At 28.9% G+C, this 23,172-nt stretch overlaps 1 protein-coding gene across 1 annotated transcript in view; it reads right to left on the reverse strand.

The window, feature by feature from the left end:
- The window catches only part of LOC123290623 (mitoguardin), a 187,924-nt gene that overhangs the window by 148,312 nt on the left and 16,440 nt on the right, over positions 1 to 23,172 (reverse strand). The gene's annotated exons all lie outside the window — the stretch shown is intronic.

Here is a 23,172-nt window from a genome sequence, read left to right on the forward strand (position 1 = left end):
TACTACAAAATCGATTAAATCAAATTGATGAAACTTACGTTTGTTTGTACTAGGTTAGGTTAGGTTAGGTTAGAGTGGTTGTCCTGGAGTGGGACACACTTAGACCATAGGGTCCGTTGTGATACCGAAAAAGGGTTGGCCCATCCCCGGCCACTTCTTCATGAACTATTTGGAGCTGTTTAAGATCAGCAGGAGTGCTTTGACGTCGACGGACTTTAGTTATCTGTACTAGTTATACTGGCCAAGTAATGATGTGCACGTGTTTCGAATACGAGCAGGCGCTGACGATTTACTAGCACGAGAAAAATAATTATATCATTAAAACTGTAACAGTCGTCTCGACTTTTGACCATTTTCTTTCGTCTCGTTTCAAAATTCACTTAAAAAATTAGTAAATTTCTCTTTTAATCGATAAAAAATATGGAATTAATATTCCAGAAATAAATTCAGAATTTAGATACCTTGGCACACCACTAAATTTGAACTGACATTTATTTAATAATTTTATTGTATTTAATTCTCAATTTTTTAATTTTTAAAAGTTTGTGTTTTTGTTTAAAAAAAAAAAAAATTGTGTTGTCTTTTTGTAAATAAATTATGTAAATATTATTAAAAAAAACATTTTCTTGAAATTCTCATCTTAATTCTAAAACAAAACAAAAAAAAAACGATATAGCTACAAAAATACAGTGATTGAAAAACAAAATAAATAGTGATAATCGAAGTCCACATAAAAGAATAATATGTTTGTACGTCCATAAAACAATCAGGTTAAACAAAAACAAAAATTACAAAAACAAATTATCAAGTAAAACTAAAATTCTACGCCACTGATTATTAAAATAGTAATGCAGTATTAATACAGCTTATTCTACAATGCGTGAAAAAAAGTCGGGTAATATTGGAACCTCTCTGTAATATTGGAACCCCAAGCAACTTTCAATTTTATGGAATACTCAGTTTTACTTTAAATTGAATGTTTGAAAAGTCTGAGGGAAAACTAAAATTTTATAACTTTGGAGGCGCATTTCTGCGTCATTTTGATTTTATTTTTGATCTGTTCAACAGAATCAATTGCATCAGAATCGAACAAATGGACTGACGGGCATATAAATCTTTTTGATGTAAAATCTATCTTGGGCGTGGGCTTAAAGTGAGAATCTTGATCTACATAGTGCTTAAATCTGAGAAAACTTGTAGGTTCTGATAAAATTGAACCTATAATATTAGAGTACTAAAATCAATGAATGACGAAATTTTAAAATTACATAAGAAAATAAATTTTTCCCTCATAACTGCAATGATTTTTCCTCCCAAAGACATGGGGTTTCTAATAACTGTCTACGTCATACGACCTAAATTGTATAATAAGCTTAAACATGGTCAACTGATTTTTACAAAAACTGATAACTGTTTTTCATAGTGAAATGTTTCGTATAGTAATATAGCTTAGAAAACGTTAAGAAAATATTTTTGCAAATTGAAAATTGTAGTAAGAAAAAAGAAATATGTAGCAAGAAAAAAATGTATTTTCTGATTATTGAAAATTGACATACAAAAATAAAAAAGAATTATTCTTATAGATATATTGTTGAGCTGGTAATAAGCAATGCATATTTAATAGACTGGTTTTTTATATAAATTATAATGTAAAACTTTAATATTCAATTTATATACAGTAGAACCTCCTTTTAATTTTTAGGATGTCGAAGTTGTAAAAAAGAACCTTGACTATTTTCAGTTTCATGTCTCAAATTTGTATCACGATATAGAAATATACTCTTCCAAACTATTAACTGCCATAAAAATGCACCTATGTATCCTAAATGGGGCACAATTTCTTAATTCTATTTTATTTGAACAAACATTCAGATATTCGAATGTACACTATCAAAAATTTGATACGGGGAATCCCAAAAATTACATGCTCCGCTTCTATGATTCTTGTGGCAGCGCCCCGAAAGTGGCAAAAAATAAGTAGAACTCCGGTATAAAACTGGCATTGTCTAGTGGTCAGATGGCAGATTTTCCCTACAAGATCCCTTCTATTCCCGTGGATATTCGTATTAAATACAATAAGATTTCAAGCGCGAAAAAAATTCAGTTTTCATTTTAATTTCAAGAAGAATACAGTTTGCCCTTAATTTATGCACCGTGAATTGTAAATAAAAATACAATCAATATAATAATAAAGTTGTTTTATTTAAAAATTTAATTTTACTCAAAGTTTCAAGACTGTTGTTTGATAATAAAAATAATGAGTAAACAAATAAAAGAGGTTCTACTGTTTTCCACCTGAATTTCATTTAAAAATTGTTTCTTTATGTTAAGATAAGTTCACATAGGTAAAGCAGATTTTATCTGCACAGAAATATCCGTAACTTGAAACCTATATTGTGTGAATTGATCTTTAAGAAATAATATTAACGCCAAGGTAAATTACACAAACCAGGAGAATAAATTAAATACAATGCGCAATATTATTCAAAATGTTAAGCTTCAATGGCTAAATGCTTTAGCTACGTAATGCATTAAACGAAAGGTAAAATTAACGTTCCAAGTTTGTGTATTTTCGAAATAATTTTCAATATCAAAATTTTCAAACTACTAAACTTTGAACATCTATTTAACTAAAGTTTTCAATAATTTTACCAAGGCGTTAATATCCGCCTATAACAGTATTTCGCCACAGAGTTGAAAAACAGAGACGCATTCATGATAAAAATAAGATAAATATCCAATGGGAAAGTTACTGTGACTTAACTACTTTTATAGTCTATTTTTATTTAAGATTTAGTTGAAAGATACAGGCAACAAATAAAAACTCAGTCAAAATAAAACACACTTTGTGTAAGACGGTGCAGCAACTAAACAAATGTTGACAATCAACGATCATAGTGGCGTCAATTTGAACTAATAGTGATAAATAATAGTTTGTGAAGTAAGAATGATTTGACTTGAGCACAATTTACAAAATAGTAAAGATTTTAATTGATTTTAAATATTGGTAATTGTTTAAATTTAAAATTATTTTAACAATTAATTACCTTAAGGATGATGTTACTACACGAAAATGAACGCTTTCTTACGTTTTCAGTATAAAATGACATCGATAACTGTTTGCCTGAACCTTTCAATTAGAAAATTTTTATGGCCTATATAAAGTCTCTGTTAACTAAAATTCTATCCAAAAAGTACATTTCAATCATTCCAAAAATAAAACAATCAAAATAGATAATGTTTTTCAAATAACTTGATGTTACAAAAAAATAGATAGTCGAAAAAAAAACTACCTTCCAAGAATAGGCATAAAATAATTAAATGTTTTAGCTATTTGAATCAGATACTAATCACTGTAAAAGAAAAACTACCTATTGAGAACAAAAAAAAAATTGATGTAAGATATAAAATTCTGTTACAAAAACCTGTTACAATTACTGTGTAATGAATATTTAAAAATATATGAAAACAAAAATCAATAATGTAAATAAGTAAACATGTTGCCAATATCCCTATTTGATCCTCATTCATAAATATAAGAGATGTCCTCAGTGTTGAGGGCAAAATTTCGAGCAAAACTCCATCAATACTCCAAAGCTGGCGTCTATGAATCTAATAATACTGATGAAACTAATTATTTTAGCGGTTTTATTTTATTTATACCACGTCGTGTCAAGCACAAAAAAGCCAAAGTCAATCAATCAGCTACCAAGTCCTATGACAGGGACGCGTTTCAAAAACCCCAAAAGTGTAAAATTGTTCTTAAAATTGTCTATGTATTAAAATCATCATAAGATATTCTATGATGGTAATGCTTAGCCATCAACAGACACTATATCCATATAAACGTCGCAAAAACTATGTCGGACAACACGATCGACAAATTATACAAATATTTATTAAACGTTTCCGTAAACGTCATATGGTCATCAATAATCAATACCCGTTAATTTTAAGTGTCACAGGCATTGGACTAAACCAACGCTGGGTTACATTTATCGGACGAAAATTATCTTAATATATAGATCACATATCTTTAAGCTCAAAACCCAGCATTTATGTAAATCGTCACGATATAAAGTATGATAGACTCGTCAAAACGAAGCCACTCACGAAATTTGGAACATGTGGTAACAACTGATGAGTTTACGTAATATACTGAGGACTATTATAGTTTTTATATAAAGTTTTGGCATCTACAAATGTTGATTGTCATGTTTAATAGTTTCCTTCCAGAATTAGATCCACCGAATTCTAAAATGGTTCAAAAACTGACCCTTAAATCTTTTAGTACTAATTTTGGAGATGTTACACAGAGATGTTGTAGAAGAAACTGTTAAATGTTAGAAACTGTAAAAATACGTTTGTATCCGAATCTCTTGAGTAGTTTTGATTTCATAAAAATCAAATTCTTATACTAAAAATCAATGAATCACCTTGCGTTATATTATGCTATTCCCCCTTCTTAACAAGTTTGATGCTTTAAGTTAAATGTCCAATCATTGATTTTCATCAATGATATTAAAATGTCAGGAGATCTGTATTATATTGTAATTTTTAATTGAAAACTGTGTTGTTTGATCGTAATTTCATCGGAAACTGTATGGTACAATAAAAAATCATCTTTGCTTGGTCGTTTAGAATGACAATATTTGTGTGATTTGAAGCAATAATATTAGTCCAAGGGTTAACCAAATCTTCAATCAAAATTCAAATTCAAAAATCAAAAGTGGCATTAAGGATGTATGAGCATGGTAGTGGGGGCACAAATTTAAAAATAGATATTTTCAATTTTGATGATAAATTTATATTATTACTTGACGATATAAGACGAAAAGTAAGAATAAAATTTTTCGATATCTGGCTTAGTTTTCAAAATATCGAAAATTGAAAATTTTGTTTAATTATTTAGCTTTCGATATTTCGAAAACCAAGACACATATCGAAAAATTTTATTCTTATTTTTCGTCTACATTCATGAAGTTATAACAAAATTCATCATCAAAGTTGAAAATAAGATAAAAATAATTTCAACCCTTAATCTACCCTGCTCTTACATCCCTTAAATGGATGGAGACACTTAGTTTTTTTCTTTTCTAATTCATTGCTTATATGTTTACTTTCTATTAAAAAGTTTTTTTTAAAATTTGTTTTCATTCATTCCAAATGAAAATTATCAAAAACTTCCAAAATATGTCGTTTTTTGAGATTCCTCCATAAGAGCCAATGTATTTTATATCGATTTTTAATGACTTTTTTCTTAAAAATTTGCAAGGATACCTAAGCTGAAATTTTAACCACATATTCTTTGAGGAAAAGACTACCTACAAACAAATTTTGAGCCTTTAAATCAAACATTGTTGTCATGCTCATACATCCTTAAGTGACGCAAGCCGAATAATTTTCAAATACAAATTATTTTTTATATTTTGTAACACTTTGAGATATAACGAATATGATAAAAGTCATGAACCTTGTGGTTCCTCTGCTAGCAACAATTTGATGAAAGTTGTCTTTGTTCGAAAAGAGGTTGAGGACTAAACCTAATTATTGAAGTTGAGATGTTTACATCAGATTTATTTTACCATTTCTTAGCTACGTTATAATTACAATAAATTATAAAATATAATACATAATTGAACTGAAATAGCGTTTTATTTTTTTTATTATACATGATTATAACAATATCATTTGAAACTAAACTCATATTTAAAAAAAAAATTACATAAAAGAATTACAAGGATATTCAAACACTGAACAATTGTAGAATCAATCAGAGATTGTCTATATAACCTTATTTAAAAACATGAAAACTTGAAATTCCAAACCTTCCATACAAATACGAAACCTTAGATTTGCTTTTTGTATCTATATAAAAATTGAATTGAATTAATACCTCGAAAACGAAAATTAATACGTAAAATTTTTTTTTAATTCTAAAAACATTCCCATAAACTCTCTTACTTTTTTTTTAATCTGTCGAGAGAATTTTTTAATATCGTTTACATGCTTTGAATGGGGAAATCGCGAACTTCGTAGCTGCTTATTTCGCGATCTAAACGACAAAAAATTGCGCGAATACTTATGCAACTTTTCTAGGCATCTCTTCGTCCACATTGAACTGAATGATTTTCAAACAAGAAACTTAAAACATAATTATAATTTGTAAATTCTTTAATAACATTGTACATTTCAAACAATAATGTTGCTAATGCAAATTGTAGATATTTACTAAGAAATTTTCATAATTTTTATCAAATGCTGAATAACAGAAAAAAATATTTTAAATATTTAAACAATATAAAGCACACACAGGTGTTCATATTTTATAAAATTATAAAACAAAGCCAACCTTAATAATAAGCATCACATTACTTTCATAAACAAAATTAACAAGTTTCCAATTTTCTAAAATATTAGTTCTACTTAACAAGAGTAATTTTGATATTCTTAATCCTACGTAAAATCATAATTTTTCATTTTTGGGGCAATAGCTGATTGGGTTTGAGAGGCCGAGGCCTGGTGAAAAGTGACAGATGGGACAGAATCTTTGACTGGTATTAAATATCTCGACGCAGTCACCTCGTACGGATTTTCTCCCTATAGTTCGCGAGCTATAATTTCTGTCATTCTGCATGCACATGAAAGTAAATATAAATAATTTATACAGCTTATACTAATAATTACTTTCAGCAAAATTTTTCGATTACATAAAATAAAATTTTCCACAGAATATGAAATATTCTTGCTATTTTTATAATTACAGCGACAATTATAAGAATTACACAGAAAGGTTCACAAAAGTGTACATAATCATTTTTTAAAACAACATATGATCAGAAAATTGAATGATACTTTTTAACATTGAATAAAATATCTGTATTAAGTAAAGCCTTTTTCATGTTAACTTCTGTTTTGCTAACATTGGCGAAGAAATTTCCCTCGATCATATGTTGTGTAGATGTAGAGGGAAGGGAGCAGATACTTGATTCGTCTATGTCAGTGTGCACAAAAATATGGCTAAAAATTGAAAAAGCCCAAATTTAAACTGCATGGTCGAGCAGGATTACTTCCTCCGGCTTAGAAACTTAGAGGATGTACATCCGTCATGGGATTTTAAAATTTATTTCAAGTCATAGAGTAAAGTTTTCATAAAACGAAGTTACAGTGGGCTCACATCATCAAATATCTATATAAAAATTGTTATATATTCGAGTATTTCTACCGTAGGTCATACCACGTTTTTTGTATTCAGCGTTAAGTATTTAACAAGAAGAAGAAAAGCAAAGTCACAAAGATGCTCACATTCTACGTCTAAAGTTTCACTGGCCAACATATTGAATGAGTTCTGTTCATAACATTAAAACGAATAATAAATTTCCCCGACAAAAAATAAAGACTACTGACTGAAAGAGTGAAAGTTTCATGTGGTATATAGAAATTCAATAAACAAAACTTATCCAATCATTTATTCTTATTTTGTCTATACAGTTTTTTTGTCTATGTAGTTTCGTGTTGGTTTATAAGCTTTTTAAAATAACATGAAGTGGGTGACTTTATCAAGATAAAAATAAGTTAAATAACATGTAAGGCTTTAAGGTAGTACGAGCGCCAAGGCAAGTTTAGACTTGTGGTTGAAATTATTTTTGTACCTCATTATCAACTTTGTTGATGAATTTTGTATAAGTTCATGAATGTAGACGAAAAGTAAGAATACAATTTTTCGATATCTGCCTTAGTTTTTGAAATATCGAAAGCTAAATAATTAAACAAAATTTTTAATTTTCGATATTTTGAAAATTACTCCAGATATCGAATACACTTTTCGTCTTATATTGTCAAGCTAGAGTTACAATGGGTTTTATTTGTTTTCAATAATTTAGTAAGGTTTTAACTTTTATTAAAATTTTTTTATTTTTTATTTCCACAGGCTAGTTTTGGAGAAATCTATGAAAAATATCATCCATCTACCGTTTTACCATGAGAAAAATGTTAAATATGCCTACTTTTCAAGCCATTTATGTATTTAAATAATCGGGGAATCCCTCTGAAATTTTCAGAATTGATTTCGACTTAGTCTAACTTCATATAAAAAAAAAATCAAGCCTCTTATCCAAAATTATCCTGGCGCTCGTACATTCTTAAGACAACGATAAAATATTCTCAATACACTTATTGTAGGGTGTAAAAATTTTGAGGAAAAAAGCATTTTTAATAGTATTACCAGAACAAGTGCTTCAAAAAGTTGATATTTTGGCCCAAAATATGACCGAAGGGTCTTTTATCAAGTCCAGACTCCAGAGCTTGTGAAGTTTTCCTCTTATCCATCATTGATGTAGAAAATTTAAAATGTTTGTTAGTCTAACATAATTTTTTTTTATTTCAAATGCACAAAATATAAAATTAATTGAATAATAATTCAAAGTATACACAATACCGAATTAAATTAACGGATGAATATCACAGCAAATCAGAAAATCAATTTCACATTCCAACTAAGCACAGACGTTTATAATCTTCATTAACAGTGTGGTCACTAATATAGGGCTTTTAATGATAAATTATATAATCGAATACAGCCGGCGGTATGTAACCAGTAGTACGTATGCAGAAAACCAGGAGTCGGCAACCTTTTTGGCCGCGGGTCAAAATTAACCAAAATGCGAGTATTAAGGAGACGTTTGGGTCAGAGATATTTTCGTTTTATAAAATTGTGTGGTTATTTCCTTGGAGTCGTACAAATCATTATGATAGTTCATTGAAATCATTATGATAGTTCATTATGCCTATTAACAACAAAAGCCTTAAATATCATTGTTTATCATTGAGTTCGAGATCATTTTAACCGATTTCGTGAAGAAATATTAATTTGTATATCATAAAAACACTCTACAAAACCACATTTTACTCGTTATTATTAGCCACATGGTTAGTGAATGTTGCAACGATGGTTATGTGATCGTGGTCATAGGTTTAACTACTGGAATTCATCAAGAATTTCATTTAAATGGATATTACACCAATCAAATTGGATAATAATCAACTTTGCCAATGCGTTTTATGTATTAGTTTTAAATCGATACACATTAATTCAAATTTATATACAGAGTGTTGAAAAGACAGCTAAACTCAGAAAACAATGGTTTTTGAAAATATTCGATACAAAAGCTGTAGAGCTAATAGAGTTGTATAAGTTCTTATCTTAATAATAGGCCTGACTTAACACAAAGTCATTGCAAAAAAAACTATTTTAACTAGATAAATCTATAGGAAAACTTTAACAGATTTTGCCTCATGTGGCCCAGTTTTTCTTATTTAGCACCATTGGTTCGTTAAAGAACTCAATGTTCTAAGTAACTCAAGTCATTTTTCCGAATAATTTGAATATGTTTTCTTGAACGATTGCTATTTTTATATCATGTATATATCTAATATATATCAAGGTATACTAAATTTAGTCCCAAGTTTGTAACGCTTAAAAATGTTGATGCTACAAACAAAATTTTGGTATAGGTGTTCATAAAATCACCTATTTAGTCCATTTCCGGTTGTCTTTCTGTCTGTTTGTCTGTCGTCTGTCTGTCCGCCTGCCACAACGAAAACTCAAAAGAGATATCAAATTAAAATTTTTATAGCGGCCTTAGTACGTAAAAAGTTAGGTCGAGTTTGTAGGACTCATCTTGTAAACCGTCAGAGATAGAACACAAGTATAAATAAAAAAAATGTTTCTCATAAAAAAATACCTTTTGTTTGAAACATTTTTTCATAAAAATTACTGTTTACTCGTGAGTGCGCAAATTATGCGCAAATTGTGTAGTATGTATTATTTGGAAATATCAGTTATGTATGTGTGACATGTATGTATGTGTATTTTAATAAATATTTTGTATTTTTAGATCTATAAAATTAAAAATCAATTTCCTTATACCTATATGACTGATCGCCACTTGAGTCGAACGGCTCGAACGCTTTGAATGGGTGAAAGTGAGGTATAAATCTATTTCACAGCCCCCAGAACACAATTTATGTGGGTTTGAAATTAATATTGAAAGAGGATTTTTGTCTTTTGTGAAAAACATGAAATTTATAAAAAAACTACCTAAAAGCATGATTTCATAAAAGAGGAGATGCAAAAATGATAAATGCAATAAAAAGCATCTAATAGTAAGAAATATTACTTGAGGGGGAAATCGCGAGTTTTTATTTTTAAACTTACATAACAAACTTATTATACCTGCGTCGTTAATTTCATAATTTAACGGCTATTAACTCAATATATAACTAAATTTTATTACCATAAATAGGTAGCACTTTTATATATTGTTTGATAAAACTATTACTAAATACTTAAATCTAATTATGAAAAATAATTTATAGTCGTAAAACTATGTATATTCGCTAAGATATAACAAACTTGGCAAAAAAGCGCAAATGTTCATCTTTATTTTTAGCATGGCGGTGCTTACGAAGTTTTAAAAGTATGTTAATCGATGAAAACTATTGATGTATAAATGTGGTATAAAACAAAATATTATGATTTTGAATTACCACAGAGATGCAGTGAAAACATCTAAAAATAATGATTGCATAAAAATTGACAATTATTAAATAGTTTTTAAAAAAAAGAAGCACTAATTATCAAATAATTAATTAATCAAAAATAAAAATATTCGTTTGACCGACTTGTTATTGCAAATATTTTTAGTGTATAAAAGATATAGTCCAATGAATAGCAGCTATTTGACTAGAAAAATAATCCTCTACAATTTAATTTAGTAAAATATTAAGTCATTTACTGAGAAAGGTAAAATGCTTGAAAATACAAACTTAAAAATCGTTAAAAAACAAAAAGTGAAAAAATAGGAACTATTCATGAATTCTTTTTCGCATTTCTTAACAAAGTACGAAAATATCGTACAAGAGATGACAAAAACTGAAATTAAAATTAAAATCGGCTAAGAAATACGAATGATATAATCATTTTAAACTACTAATAAGACAGACATTAGGAAATAATATTTGACGTCATATACCATGTTTGCCGTTTCAACTCCATTTTAAATTCTGTTTTGCAAGAAAGAGATACAAACAAATCTTTGATAGATTTTATGTTGGTTATTTTTGTAGTTATTCAAAAAATAATTTTTCCCTATTGACGGAATTAATTTTTGGAATACCCTGTATAGACATATTTATTATCAGTGTCATTATTTTTTAAAAATTGGAAAAGTTTAAAAAGCCAAAGCGACCCTTTTATTCTAGTTTTCGAAAATTTTAAAAGTATCATATATGTTTCGAAATTGCATAAACAGCTGATCCTTTTAACTTTTTAGGGCAATGAAATCTTATACTTAATCGTACTTCGTTTTCTGGTTACATGTACTAAAAAAATTGCGTTCACTTAGCTTTAAGCTTCAAATTTATTGGACTAATATGATTTGTCATTTTAGTTAAGAGAATCGTGTAAAATTTATTTGAAATTTAAAATGGTATGAATATCTTTTATTAATGACAATAATTATAATTAATACAAGGTTATCATGTAATTAAAATCAAGTGCTCACAACTCTTTAAATATATTTTATTAATTTAATGTGCATACAGGGTGTTCAAAAAATTCGACGCCCTCTCCCTTGAATTTTAAAAAATAATGACTGAAAAATATGACCAGAGCAAAATTTATAAATTTCGTACGTACAATTTCTTGGTGACCTTGAATTTGACCTTAAACTGGGCTATGAAGGTCACTTGAAGGACAAGATTATTTTTTAATATGATTATTTATTCAGTTCTTGGTTGATTATTTTTTAATATGATTTTTTATTCAGTTCTTGGTTATAAAAGTTTTCACAGAATTTTGTATCAAATTAATCAAATAAGAAGGAATGCTCTAGAACAAAAGTTGAATGTATGCAGTGACGTGAAATCGTCTAATTGATAAGTGTAATGACTTTGAAGTGACCTTCCTAATCAAGGTTAATGTAAAATTCAAGTTCATCATTTCATTGCACGAGCAAAATCCTACAACTCTTGCCCTAGTCATGATTTTTCAAACATGATTTTCTAAAATTCGGGGAAGGAGTTTTGAGCTTCTTGAACACCCAGTATAATATTATTGTTAATATAGTGTTTTATTAATTTGTGAAATAAATATCATTTTAATTTAAAATAAATTATTAAACTAAATAACATGTGTAAAAATAATTTATGTACACATTTATTTATTATTTATTTATTCATTTATTGCATTTATTATGCAGTTTTATTCATTCTCTGATAACATAATTAGATACGGCGATAACTTTAAATTCGCCGGCAAAAATACATACGCTGCTAGGTATTTGATTTTTCGTACATTTTTGTTCGCATTATTCTTCGATAAGGAATCATTAATTTGCATAAATGGCGAAAATAGGTTTCCAGCATTGTTCCATAATTTTATCTCTCTTTTAAATTATTTTTCAAACAAAAACCAAAAATTAAATTCGGTTCATCCGTTTAGCAGTTACGGTGCGACATACAGACAGAGAGCTTTCCTGTCCTCAGACAGACAGAGAGTCTGTCTTTCCACAGACAGGCTGAGAGTCTGTCTGTCCACAGACAGATATTCCATGTGTCCACAGACCGACAGAAAGTCTGTTAAGTCCGAGAATTAAAAATGTACCATATTTTCTCCCCTATTCTTTTATAATTTAGCGATAGTTTTCAAACTGCACAGAAGATGGAAGTTATGAATTCCAACTTCTCTGTGGTCTGTCTTAAGAACCAATCCATCGATTTCATTTTTTTGGTTGAAGAGAGAATTTTATGCCCTTTCAAATGAGGTATAACAAAATAGTGGGTGCCATTTGAAATTTCAAAGTTGAGCTTCCTAGGTGGGAAGGGGTGAAACCTAAAATTCTCTAGGTATCATTTTTGAACTTCTCCCTCGATATCTAAATCGACATTTTTTCACTCAAAACAAGAATCACATTAGGTCGAGAGTTATTAAGGGTGGACTTTTGAAATGAACACTCTGTATGTACAGAAACATAAATTAAATGACAATAAAAGAAATAAGAAAAATGTAATCTATTACAAAAATTATATTTACTTTTTAATTTTTCCATGCTGAATGTTGAGATATTGAATTTTAAAATGTCGGTCATGAGATAAGTATTAATTAACAGATAATTATTATTAGTCTATAAAAGGTGAACCAACAATAATTAATACTACCTTTATGAAAATTCTAGTGCTACCGCTAATTGAATTAGTATCTAATTAAATATAACCCAATATGATTATCGTAATGAAAGGACTTGATATACAAAAAGGAGTAATATAAGATTTCAGATATCTTAAGTTGTTGCATGCGTAGTTTCAGAGCTGTATACCCAGAAGTCCAGTATCAAAAAGCAAACCAACCTGACTAAAAAGATCCCATAGATATTTTTATCTGAAATAATGTTTCTAAAAAATTATACTTGACAGGGCTAATAAAATAATGTAAAATGTTAAGCAAAATTTTTTAATCTTTCGATCCACAGACTTAAGAATTTAATTTTTTATTGGGGAATTTTTTTAAATAATTTTTTATTATAAATTTATAAAAACAATGAGATTAACTTGTTATTAATTGTTATGAGATCAATTAATTATTTATGACATAAATCGCTTAAGGAAACTTATCACCTTAGATTGACATAAGACAAATTAAATAACAGAATTTTTCACCTTGAATCAGTAATTGCTGTAGTTTTTCTTTAATTATTTCATATAAATTGTTTTTTCTTGTCTATCCATACGAAATTTTAGAGAAAAAGTATTTATTAAGTGGACGTGGCAACAAAATATGATGTACTAATGTGATTATTAATGTAGGTACTTAATATTAGTTCCGTAATTGTTGTAGCCACACACAATATAGGTTCAATGGTAATTACAAGAAAAATGAAAATAAAATTTCATTCAACTACACAAGTGAAGTAAGTTTCTCAGAATATTTTATAGAACAATTGTAATTCTAAAGTTTAGAAATTAAAAAATGATTTTTGGAGAAGGAGATAAACTCATGAAGAAGTTCATAAAGAAATGTTTTAAAATCCATCCGAATGAAAGTACAATTATAAAAAAATAAAGGATATTTACGCACAAATCATAGAACTGTCTAGATTTTGGTAATTAAGAAATAATTTTGAACACTTCTTAAGTACTCACAAAATGGTCAATTTTAGTAAGTTTACTTGATTTACGAAGGGCGAGGAATGGAGAGGGAAACTTTATAAAACAAACTTTTTTTGTTAGGTTTGGTTAAATGACTTTAAAAAGCAGACTTTTAACTTTTTAAATGAAAATCTAAATTATTTTCCATGCGAGCCTTTCAAAACCAAATTATAAAATAAATCCCAGATGGACAATTTTTTGAGCTATGAAAGGTTAGTAAGAGATAGTTAAAAAATTGTAACTCGCCTCAACCCAAGAACCCAATAACAATTTTTTTTCTACCAGCCAACGTAAAAATTTTTGACACCGTCGTTAGCGAAAACTATTCTTATTTTTCGACAGAATTTTTGTCCAAGTCTATATATTCTCTCGCTTAACCAAAGTTTCAGTCGGTTCAATGTCAAATTAATCGAGAATTTCAATTAATTTTAAGTTATCGATTCGAGACAATATAAAATCATGTCAAACTATCAAAGTTATACTTCAGTTTGTTAGTTCCCATGTGCCAGGCAGACGGTTCTATATGTTATTACTCATGACCTGTAACCAGGCCTCTGTAACCCCTAAAAAAACCAGACCTCTATAACCCGGTATAATTGTCCGTACCCGATCATTGTATAACGACGTGAAAATTTAAGATCATAGAAAAATATATACTGCGCCATTCTAAATTTAGATCAAGGGAATATAAAAATTGCGTATCACTTTTACCCACACCAAAAACTAATTAAATATTGAAATTTACTCATCAATTTACTTCATGGAAAGAATTATCGAAAGTAGAACAAAACATAAAAATTGAATAAACATTTAAAAATATATCTCTCTTGGTCAACATTGAAATAATTTCAATGACTAAAGAAAAAGACAATACAGTATTAAATAACAATATGTATAAATTTCCATGCGTTCTAAACTTCTAGATATCGTTGTTTCTCTTAATATTCAATAAATATTGCATATATATTACTCTTTCTACTTAATATATATTTTACATATAAAAATAAAATTGAAATATTTTGAACTTTTAACGTGTATTGAATATTAAATTGTAGAAATGATGGCGCCCGACGTATATAAGTCGATGATAATAATACAACTTTTTTTTATTACGTATTTTCGAAGTGGTGTGAGTTCGTAAGGGGGTAACTTTGGAAAGCTAACATCCTAGTTATACTACATAATACATTATATATAAAATACAGACATTGAGACACTATGTCGCCTAAATGGAGTTGTTATTCAGCCTAGCCTATACAAATATCGGACAAAATGCAACAATATATGGATTTTACGGCTATTTAAAAACTTTTGTTTACATTTTGTAGCGCTCCTACAATTTCATAGACAATGAGTTCGATGAATTTCATGAAAAATTGATTTAATATATTTTCTTATTAATCTTGATTTTCAGGCAAATTTATTTAAGGTACTATTTCTATTGACACAGTTTGATTCTATTACATTCTATCGCGAAAGTTTTCCACTTATACTTCATTGTGTCACCAATCACACATGGTTAAATAAAATATATCGATCAAGGAAGTCATTTGCCAGAAGGATTCTTTGAAATGGTTCATGAAATGCAAACATTTGAAATATAATAGTACTTGCGCAAAACCCTTCTCAATGGCCAAATTTATTATTTGGGTCCACGCAAAAATTTTTGTTTTTCTTTTCGCTCTTCTGAACACAAATTTTTTAGACGGACTCTCGACTGGCTTCTATTTTAAAAACAAAATTTAAAAAAATAATGTATTTTCATATATTTTGACCAATTAACCGAAAATGTAATTTTTTCGAGATAAAAAGAGGTAAAATTGAAAATACTTCTGTCCAAAGAATTAAAAATTAGTAGAGTTCCACTTCAAATTAGAAAGAGAGTCACTTCCACTTCAAATTAGAAAGAGAGTCACTTCCACTTCAAATTAGAAAGAGAGTCACTTCCGAGAAAGATCAAAGTTTAAGAGTCACTTCCGAGAAAACCAAAGTCGATATTCAATTTTTTTGTAACATATTTTGTTGTTTTTATAAATAAGTTTTTATAAGTACAACTCCAATCCGGAAATGAATTTTCTATTTTAATTACGAACAGAATTAGCCTATGGACAATGAATTCATAGCGTCCGGTATACAAGATTGAACTATTTTAAAGTAATTTAACTTCTATCAAAAAATATTGTATTTTTTCCATCGTTTCTTGGTAAATTGATTCGCATTTCTTTACATAAAGAACTTTTATTATATCTATATTTAAGAACAAAATAATCTTATTGATTAACTATTAATACAAACATGCTATAAATACATAAATAAGATTTGCGATTCGTTTGAAGCTAATAAAAGCATTTTCATCAAACGGCAGTCACCACAAATTAAAAAGGAAACATTTAGATAAGAGTAAAAAAACACTTAAAAAGATAAAATGATGAAACCTCGCAAAAAATTAAAGCCTGTCTCAAGTCGTTGAATGGTAGAAAAAATAAATGAAGATTGCAAAGATGTTTTGAAATGTCTAACGTCTACTAAATAATACGATTCTATTCTGCTTCATATTAAAATACATATCATCTTCATATATAACTAACCCCTCTTCTTCTGATGTGATGACTATACTTCAACGAAGAAACCCTTAATATCACACACCTGCAGCCAACTATCTCTGTTATCATCTGCAGGTACATCTTCAATATAATAATGTGTAAGAACTTAGTACACATGACATGTTGATGATTGCATTTTCTAGGATGTCATACCTCAAAGAACACAAGAGAAATGTCGGACGTCGTTTCAAGAAATACTAAGCGTACCCGATAATTTTGTTTTTACAAGTTATGTATTAATTCTGTTTCTAGCATAGACATAAAGAATAGATCCCGCAGTAATGGAGATATCATGTAAGTGGACGCGACACCTTGATAAAAAGAGACTGCGTTCTAAGGTACGAGGCTGTTTTTGTCTTTTATGTGGTGTTATATCTTTGCTTTTTTGTTCTAGCTTTTATGCGCTGCCTGTTAGTTGTTCATATTGTATTTGAAAAGTAATGTAAGTACTTTCCGCCGAAATAGAGAGATAAAAATTGCAGATCTTTTGTACAGCAGATGGCAATATAATATTTCGACTCTAAGCATATTATAAGCTAGCAGTAACCCTCCCGTGTCGCTGGACGATCTCCCTTATCCTTTTTGATTGAACGATTGTTATACAATTTTAAGCATATTTTAATTAGTTTTATAACATTCTCTCATCTTTTTCATGATAGTATCTAGAGTCCTTAAATGTCAACTTTACTTAGTATTTATTCTAACACGAGTTCTTATAAAAAATACCTAAAGCCGGTACCTAAACACTTGCTTTGACTACAAAACTCGACTAGACTACAAAATATCATTCTCCTTAAAAAATAGTTAATTGAAATTGTAAAGTTTATATAAAACTCTTTTAAAAATAAAACAAAAAAGAAACAGAATTATACAGTAGATAAGGAATGGAATATTGGCGCAATAAGGTGGTTGGAAAGTCAGTTGTTAAGGAGTTAGGGAAAACGTTGGTGTAAGAAACTACGATAGAAGAATAACCAAAGTCATGTATAGATATCGTTGTACGAGTAAAACAAGCAGATATCTATCTTCAATCATAATTGTTTTTAGCGTCAAAGCTTTAAATCCATTGGAAAGTTACATTTGTACATTTGGGGTCGCATTTGTCAGAGTACGAAACTTAACCTAGCTCTAATAGACATCAAGACTGTGGAATCCTAGTCTCGGAATTAAGCACATAAGTAGTAGCTAGCGAAAAATTGACATCACAGCTGAAAAGAATGGCCCAAAATTAGTGGGTTTAAAAAAAAATTCCAATCAGATCGGATCAAATTTGCCTGTGTTATCAAAAAAATCAAATTTTTTAACCTTAATGACGTCATCAGAATCCAAAAAATTTAATTCTGCTTTTTCACATTCAAATTTTATCCTGCAATTTTGATAAACCAAGTATGTAATCCTACTAAATTTGGCTGATACTTTTCAAATTTATGATCAAAATTAACCTAGCTATAATAGATTTCAAGAATCTGCAGTTCTGGTCCCGGAATTAAGCACATAAGTTTTGACTTTATGTAAATTAATGAGAGCCTTTTACATAATTCTTTACTAACTTTTTGTTTTGCAAATAAAACATACGTATTGTTTTGCGCTTCTATTTTTTATGCGCCGGTGGCGGTAGCCATTCCCTATTTACGGACCTTCTGATATTTATAAACTTTTTAAAAATTGCGTTTATGGGTATCTCTAATCTGAAAACTTAGAAGGGTTTTACTATATTTACCACACAAAAAGAAGTAGTTTACAAGATATCTGAATATTATCGATCGTAGGTATATATAATATTACAAATACAATATCTATATATTTTAACAACCGTACAAAATGTGTCGAATAGATAAACGTTATGCATTAGTGCATTATATATTCAATTTAATTGTACCACTTTTTTTCATTGAAAGTCACAAAATTTGACCTACCTTTCATTTTATAGATAATAAAACTTAACTAGATTTTCAATGTAAGTTGTCCAGCTAAAATGGATTTCTAATTTCAATTACCTATATGTATGGTGTTTTAACTTGGCCAACTAAAGGAAGTATATAGATAGAGAAAGTAGCTATTTAGGGGTCAAAAAATTAATTCATAATTGATTTCGACATAGAATTACACTTTCTAGAACGTATTCTATGTTCCAGAAAATCCCTCTATAGCATATCTAAAGACTCACGAAATGCCGCTATTGGTCCTCTTATTTTTGAGCTTTTAATCAATTTACATTGCTTGTCTCTCTGAAGCAACAATAGTTAATTTATAATATAGTCTTGAGACAGTGGCACGAGGCCTGAGGAGAACAGGATAGGGCCATGTTCATTATATCAAAAATTATGTTGTCATCTTGCCTACTATTGTGTACTATATCTCAGATTTTATGTTTAACTGTAAAAATAGAGAGTCCAGTTTAAGGTGGGAAAACTTCGTGCTACGGCGTTATTTTGAAATCGAGTTCAAGTCATAGCTCCCATAGCCCATAGCTCCACCATGATTTAAATTCCATGATACTTACCTCGAAACAAATAGGGATTGTAGCCGATCTTCTACTGATTCAGATATTTTAGAGACTTGTTCTCTAAACCATCTCTTACATAATACATTCTTATACGGTAAATTTTTATGTAATATATAATGTTATATAGTTAAAGAGCGTCATGGCGCCATTTCAACAATTCAACGTCGCTTGTTTGAGTCTACTAGCGGTAGTATATCTGTGTTAAACAAACATACATACAGTTTATACTTTACTCGAAAGCTAACTAACGATCTTGCCAACGTAACATTATATATACGTATGTATGTTCAACGAATAAAATTCGATCGATATTCTCGAACAAATGTGGACCAAAGACCTCGGGAAAACAGGGCGTCGCTTTTACATTATTATTATTAAAATGTATCTATTCGTTGTGTGCGTAGTCATGGTAGGGATAATAAAATCGATGCCAGCGCTTTAAGTGAAAAATTTTGGAGATAAAGTGGGCTGTTATGACTTATTGCAATTATTTACATGTTAATGATATAGAAACTGTCAAATTAAAATGATTGAAAAACACTAATTAATTAAACTTAATGCATTAAAAATTGTGAAAATAAGAAATCAAATTGTACAAATATTATTTTTCAAATGTTAATTATCGTAATTATTTATTTAAATTTGTGAAACAAGAATATTAAATTTTAAATGTAAGTTTTCAATGCAATCCACACAATTATATATGCATCCATTAATTCTATAATTAAAGTAGTGTATCGTTGTCATGGAAACGAAATTCACGCTCGGAGCGAATATAGAAATAGTACTAACTATAATCAGTTGGTCTGCAACAACATTCTAAAGATGCATAAAGCTAGAGCTAATACATACAATAGCTATACAGAGCTACGATACTAGTTAGAAATTCAAGTAACATGAGACAATACTCGGATTAGAATGACATTGCCCGTATATTTAAATTGTAGTACATGTGGGATTATTTATGATTATGTCATTCCAATTATTTTTATTCTTTCTTTCAAGTCGTTGCACGAAAATTTATATTATATATTATAGAGATACTAAAAACCAAAACATAACGCAAACAACCTGAATAGGGTATTCTACTATTTTTGAAAAAGTACTTCAAAATGTTGATTTTGCTAATAAAAAGCCACCAAAATTTATTTCGGAAAAATGCCATGCTCTCTTGCCAAAAACTTAAATTAATTTTAACCTTTTTTTAAACTGTCATAAACGCGGGCATCCAATTTGGTGACGTAATATCAGTATCATTATACGAAATAACACAGATAAGTTTGACAGATATATTCATAGACAACTGATTTTAATATATATAAATACTTATTATTATGGATATATTATACCCAGCTGTCTATATTGAACTAGCTGATGGTCTATGGTTCATACCGATATGACATCACATCAGGGTTCGCCCGCGTTTTAGGTCACGTGATATACAGTTTAACGATTTTTAATTTTAATATTATAAAAGAAAAATATGCTTTTATGACTCAAAGTCAGAATATTTAAGTATATTTTTACATAAATTTTAACTTTTTTCAAATTTCATAATTTATTTTTGACTAACGATAATACCCTATTCAATTTCGAATTTTAATAGTCGGACGCTGTTGCAAGAGCGAAGAAAAACCTTATACCTGCGTTAAAAAGGACCGAAAAGGTTGCAAAATTCAAAGGGTTAAAAATTAACGATCATGAATCTACGAGCAACAAACAATCCAGCGGAAACAGGCTAATTGTTAACAGTAACAACGACGAGACGGTTTACCAGTTCGAGATTCTGTAGAGGTTTAATTATCTTGGCGTTACTATATATAGGCATCAGTGTGAAGAAATGTTAGATAATCGAAAAAAAAATTATTTAAGATTCAAGAAGCGTTGGAGCACTGAGGCAATTTTTAATATTCAAAATCATGTCAACGAACACAAAGATAAAGATATACAAAGCAATAATCCACCCAACAATAATGTAAAAAAACGAATTTAATATTCCAATTATGAAAATTAGAAATTCCTTAAAAAAGATATTATAAAACTCCTCTCAGTTTTACAAGACATGACGCTGGAATTAGTATCACACTCTACAGCCCATTATTTTTTATTCATGACATTTAGACTTGGTAGTACATACATGTATATCACCAAAACCATATTCTCACTTGTTGAAACTTTTTTCTCCTTTCAAATGAAACAAAATTCTACATATAGAGTGGTTCGATATGCCACACTCGTATGGAAATCTTTGTAGATCTTTGTAGTTCTAGTTCTGGTACCGGTTTGCATAGAGTGAAAATTTCGAAAATTTTTCGTTTTTCAATAATCTTTCACAATATCACTGGTTAAAGCTACCTGGAAATTTTCAACTGCCTAACTTTTATAGTTTTGAAGAAAATGGACACGAAAGTTTTGTCCTAATTTGCGCACTCACAGGCCAACAACGATGTTTACGAAAAAAGGTTTCAAGCAAAAGCCTCATTGTTTCAAATAAAATCCAAGACTCAATTGACCTATATATTGCTCATTTACGTATCTCAAACTCACTTTTTACGTCATGATCACGCTATAAATGTAAATATTTCAGCTTGATGTCTCTTTTCGTTTTTAAGTTTTATTGTTTATGGACGGACAGACGGATGGACGGACAAACGGACTAATTTAGTGATTATAGAATATTTTTAAGATCTCAGTGTATCGGTAGTGAACAAATGAACCTTTTATCAGGTCACCGATCAGGTCAGCTGATCATTTTCATTGAATAAAAAGATTATAGAACGATTATAAAATGCGTTGATATATTTATTTATTTTGTAGAAATTTTGTATTATTATGTTCAAAGTGTGCTTTTAACAGCTTATTCGTTTCGTTATTTAAAAAGATTGCTCTGGTGTGTTGTTGATATTTGTAATTTGTTTTATAAAATGGATTGAACACTCTCATTTTGATGTCTCATTTTAATTATCATCAGATAGGAAGAATGTTGAAAAAGAAGAAGAGTGTTCTTTTTTTTTTAAATTATAATAAAACTTCTTCTATTAATAATCTAAAACTTTTGAGAAGGAATTACGTCCTTTTATTGTTAATAGTTTTACATTTTTCAAACGTAAACCTATGGAAACTTTTGATCAGTACGTAAAGAAATTTGATAATCGAACACTTATTTATTAAAACAAAATTAAATTATTCGGTAAATAATTCTATTCAGGACACATACAAATTATTATATTAACTAATAACAATTCACGAGGGGAGCGCAATGCAGTTCATTTGTAACTGATGCAATTGTCTCATCATAGAATGATATTTAAATTACTAATAGGTGTGTTATTATTATCATTGGAAATTGACACCATTATGAATGGAAAATTCACTATCTATAAATAGAATTCATTCACTACCTTCCATGGTTGAATTACAAATTTACATAAAACAATGAAGGTCACTTCAAAATTGTGTCAAAGCTTAAGACTCGTTTAACCTTAGGAGAGTACACATTTAAAAACTATTGAGAATTCCCTTGTCAGAACCAGTTAAGGATTAAATTTTTTAAAATTAATTTTTCTACTATGATTAATTTCTTGATCAAATTTTCAGAATTTATTTAAAAGTATTTTAGGGGAAATATTTATTACCTTGAGATTTTTATACAATGTATAATATGCAATATATTAAAGTATACTAAGCTTAGTCCCAAGTTTGTAACGCTTAAAAATATTGCTGCTATGAACAAAATTTTGGTATAGATGTTCCTAAATTAGCTTATGAGTCTATTTCCGGTTGTCCGTCGTTTTTTGATAGCACAGGCAAATTTAATCCGATCTTAATGGAATTTATTTGAAACCCACTATTTTTGGG

The sequence above is a fragment of the Chrysoperla carnea genome, chromosome 1 (genome assembly GCF_905475395.1).
Source record: "Chrysoperla carnea chromosome 1, inChrCarn1.1, whole genome shotgun sequence".
NCBI lineage: Eukaryota > Metazoa > Arthropoda > Insecta > Neuroptera > Chrysopidae > Chrysoperla > Chrysoperla carnea.